Below are 5,000 nucleotides of genomic sequence, written 5' to 3'. Positions count from 1 at the left end.
TGTCTGTGGGTGTGTGTTGGGTTGTGGTACGGTAGGTCTCTCCCTGTGAGAGCAGTCTGTGTGTCTGTGTTTGTAGCTGAACCACTGATGTCCTTCCTTCCATCTCTCCCCAACTCTCTCCCCACCTCTCTCTCCTCCCTTCCCTCTCTCCCCACCTCTCTCTCCTCCCTTCCCTCTCTCCCCACCTCTCTCTCCTCCTTTCCTTCCCTCTCTCCCCACCTCTCTCTCCTTCTTTCCTTCCCTCTCTCCCCACCTCTCTCTCCTCCCTTCCCTCTCTCCCCACCTCTCTCTCCTCCCTTCCCTCCCTCCCTCCCCTCTCAATTCAATTTCAATTTAAGGGCTTTATTGGCATGGGAAACGTGTCAAAACAGGTGAACTAGGTAATGAACAAAAGTGAAATAAACAATACAAATGAACAGCAAACATTACTCTCACAATAGTTTCAAAAGAATAAAGACATTTCATTTGTCATATTATGTGTAATATTTAAAGTGCAAAAGGGAAAATAAATAAACATTAATATGGGTTGTATTTACAATGGTGTTTGTTCTTCACTGGTTGCCCTTTTCTCGTGGCAACAGGTCACAAATCTTGCTGTTGTGATGCACACTGTGGAATTTCACCCAGTAGATATGAGAGTTTATCTCTCTCTCTCTCTCTCTCTCTCTCTCTCTCTCTCTCTCTCTGTCTCTCTCTCTCTCTCTCTCTCTCTCTCTCTCTCTCTCTCTCTCTCTCTCCCTCCCTCGCCCTCTCTCTCTCTCCCTCTCTCTCTCTCTCTCTCACTCTCCCTCTCTTTCTCTCTCTCTCTCCCTCTCTCTCTTGCTCTCTCTTGCTCTCTTGCTCTCTCTTTCGTGTAATTTCATTGTAACGGGTGCTCTCGTCCAGACACATTTGTCTGGACACCCCCTCTCCTGTCTCTTGGGGTTCATCAAAATTAAAATTATTTGTGGATCTGTGCAATCGGAGGGAAATATAAGAATTTGTTTGAAACTGACTTGCCGGGTTAAATAAAGGTTCCATTTGGCAGGAGGTTAGGAAGTGCAGCTCAGTTTTGACAACAACATGGTAGAAACACAAAACATGGTACAAACATTATTGGGCACAGACAACAGCACAAAGGGCATGAAGATAGAGACAACAATACATCATGCATAGCAGCCACAACTGTCAGTAAGAGTGTCCATGAGTCTTTTAATGAAGAGATGGAGATAAAACTGTCCCGTTTGAGTGTAGTGTAGTGTAGTGTAGTGTATGTAGTGTAGTGTAGTGTAGGACAGTGTTTACATTTTTGTAATTTTATTTAACCAGGTAGGCAGGTTGAGAACAAGTTCTCATTTACAACTGCGACCTGGCCAAGATAAAGCATAGCAGTGTGAACAGACAACACAGAGTTACACATGGAGTAAACAACAACACAGAGTTACACATGGAGTAAACAACAACACAGAGTTACACATGGAATAAACAACAACACAGAATTACACATGGAGTAAACAACAACACAGAGCTACACATGGAGTAAACAACAACACAGAGTTACACATGGAATAAACAACAACACAGAATTACACATGGAGTAAACAACAACACAGAGCTACACATGGAATAAACAACAACACAGAGTTACACATGGAGTAAACAACAACACAGAGTTACACATGGAGTAAACAACAACACAGAGTTACACATGGAATAAACAACAACACAGAGTTACACATGGAGTAAACAACAACACAGAGTTTCACATGGAGTAAACAATAAACAAGTCAATGACACATTAGGAAAAAAAGGCTATATAACAGTGTGTGCAAATGATGTGAGGAGGTAGGCAATAAATAGGCCATAGGAGCGAATAATTACACTTTAGCAGATTAACACTGGAGTGACAGATGAGCAGATGAAGGTGTGTAAGTAGTGATAGTGGTGAGCAAAAGAGCAGCAAAGTAAATAAAAACAGTATGGGGATGAAGTAGGTAGATTGGGTGGGCTATTTACAGATGGACTATGTACAGCTGCAGCGATCGGTTAGCTGCTCAGATAGCTGATGTTTAAAGTTGGTGAGGGAAATAAAAGTCTCCAACTTCAGCGATTTTTGCAATTCGTTCCAGTCACTGGCAGCAGAGAACTGGAAGGAAAGGCGGCCAAATGAGGTGTGGGCTTTGGTGATGATCAGTGAGATACACCTGCTGGAAAGTGTGCTACGGGTGCTATGGTGACCAGTGAGCTGAGATGAGGCGGAGCTTTACCTTGCATAGACTTGTAGATGACCTGGAGCCAGTGGGTCTGGCGATGAATATGTAGCGAGGGCCAGCCAACGAGAGCATACAGGTCTCAGTGGTGGGTAGTATATGGGGCTTTGGTGACAAAACGGGTGGCACTGTGATAGACTGCATCCAGTTTGCTGAGTAGAGTGTTGGAGGCTATTTTGCAGATATAATAATAATAATATAATAATATGACATCACCGAAGTCGAGGATCGGTAGTCAGTTTTACTAGGGTAAGTTTGGCGGCATGAGTGAAAGAGGCTTTTTTTGCGAAATAGAAAGCCGATTCTAGATTTGATTTTGGATTGGAGATGTTTAATATGAGTCTGGAAGGAGAGTTTACAGTCTAACCAGACACCTAGGTATTTAGTGTAGGGCAGTGTAGTGTAGTGTAGTGTGGTATAGGGTAAAGTAGTGCACTACGTAGGGAATAGGGTGCCATTAGGGATGTATATTAGGGTAAAAGTAGTGCACTACGTAGGGAATAGGGTGCCATTAGGGCTGTATATTAGTGTAAAAGTAGTGCACTACGTAGGGAATAGGGTGCCATTAGGGATGTATATTAGTGTAAAAGTAGTGCACTATATAGGGAATAGTATACCATTTGGGATGCATGCTCTGGAAGTGGAGAGGGATCTCTCTCACCGGATTGGTTGGATGGTCAGGAGGCTGGGCTTGTGAATGAAGCCTTGAAACAGAGGCCGCCGTATTACACTTCTGCTTCCTGTTTCCCCTTTATTCCATTCATCAGGATATTACCCAGAATGCAACAGGAGTCCTGTTACCCCTCTATTCCATTCATCAGGATATTACCCAGAATGCAACAGGAGTCCTGTTACCCCTCTATTCCATTCATCAGGATATTACCCAGAATGCAACAGGAGTCCTGTTACCCCTCTATTCCATTCATCAGGATATTACCCAGAATGCAACAGGAGTCCTGTTACCCCTCTATTCCATTCATCAGGATATTACCCAGAATGCAACAGGAGTCCTGTTACCCCTCTATTCCATTCATCAGGATATTACCCAGAATGCAACAGGAGTCCTGTTACCCCTCTATTCCATTCATCAGGATATTACCCAGAATGCAACAGGAGTCCTGTTACCCCTCTATTCCATTCATCAGGATATTACCCAGAATGCAACAGGAGTCCTGTTACCCCTCTATTCCATTCATCAGGATATTACCCAGAATGCAACAGGAGTCCTGTTACCCATCACTTCGTGGCTCCCAGGGGTCAGCTGCAGGATCAACAAGATCTCACGGTTTGATTTCAGATTGTGACATTTATCCATGTAGAAGTTGCTCCAAACATCATATTTTGAAGTGTTTTTTGACACCCTGGATTGACTCATCTTGTTCTGCATCGTTCCATTTCTACAAAAAAACATATTTTTGCGTTTAAGGGTTAAACTTTGGGATAGGGATAAACATTTTGGAGTATCGACCACGTGAATTCAACATACAACCTTCTGATTCGGAGTCATGATGATGATTACATAGTGCTCACTGTTGACCCCAGTCACCTGTTTTGAAGGCATTTTACAACTTCCTCAGGACAGACGTCCAATTTCGAAGTCAATCTCCATCTCTTTCTCTCTCTCTAGGGCCAAAACAAAATTCATTTCAGAAGCTAAATTTATGAATCCACTCTCTCTCTCTCTCTCTCTCTCTCTCTCTCTATCCTGTGTATCAGTAATGGGTTGGCCCTCCCCCACTCTCTCTCTCCATCTTGTGTATCAGTAATGGGTTCTCTTTCTACCTCCCCTTCTCTCTCCACATCTCCTCGTTCTCTCTCTCCATCCTGTGTATCAGTAATGCCCCCCTTCTCTCTCTACCTCCCCCTTGTTCTCTCTCTCTACCTCTCCTTGATCTCCCTCTCTCTCTCCATCCTGTGTATCAATGGTCACCAGCATCATCGGCTTGGCCAGCCTAACCAGCTAGACAAGCATGGACCAGCTTGAAATTTAGTCTGTTCTGTGCTGGTGTTTTTTTTCTCCAGCAGGGCACTCTCTCTCTGTCTCGGTCTTCCTCTCTCCTTCTCTCTCTCTCTCGCTCTTCCTCTCTCCCCACTCTCTCTCTAAATCCCTGTTCTCTCTCTCTCCCCCTCTATCCTCTCTCTCTCTCTCTCCATCCTGTCCATCAGTAATGGGTGTTCTGTTTCAGTGTGTCATGTGATCTCTCCCCAGGGAAGTGAAACATAGGAAACATACTCTATTTCAAGGCTGAAGGCTGCCATTTTGTCTACAGGCTCTATAGGCAACACTCTAGAATGTTGTAATCCGTCTGCCCTCGACTCAGTCTACCGGTGATCTCACAAAGGGGCACTAGAATGTTGTAATCTGTCTGTCCTCTACTCAGTCTACCGGTGATCTCAAAAAGGGGCACTAGAATGTTGTAGTCCGTCTGTCCTCTACTCAGTCTACCATTGATCTCACAAAGGGGCACTAGAATGTTGATGATCTCACAAAGGGGCACTAGAATGTTGATGATCTCACAAAGGGGCACTAGAATGTTGATGATCTCACAAAGGGGCACTAGAATGTTGATGATCTCACAAAGGGGCACTAGAATGTTGATGATCTCACAAAGGGGCACTAGAATGTTGTAGTCCGTCTGTACTCTACTCAGTCTACCGGTGGTCTCACAAAGGGGTGATCTCACAAAGCACCTCTGTCTCCTCCGAAGTCCCCCTGTATCCCAAACGGCACCCTATCCCCTATAATAGTGC

At 44.4% G+C, this 5,000-nt stretch overlaps 1 protein-coding gene across 1 annotated transcript in view; it reads left to right on the top strand.

Annotated features, from left to right (window-relative positions):
• LOC118379457 (XK-related protein 6-like) overlaps positions 1-5,000 on the top strand; it is a 143,536-nt gene that overhangs the window by 78,788 nt on the left and 59,748 nt on the right. The window lies entirely within an intron of this gene.

The sequence above is a fragment of the Oncorhynchus keta genome, chromosome 19 (assembly GCF_023373465.1).
Source record: "Oncorhynchus keta strain PuntledgeMale-10-30-2019 chromosome 19, Oket_V2, whole genome shotgun sequence".
Taxonomy (NCBI): Eukaryota; Metazoa; Chordata; class Actinopteri; order Salmoniformes; family Salmonidae; genus Oncorhynchus; species Oncorhynchus keta.
The sequence above is the reverse complement of the archived record's forward strand: the minus strand, read 5'-3'. Positions and strand labels throughout refer to the sequence as shown.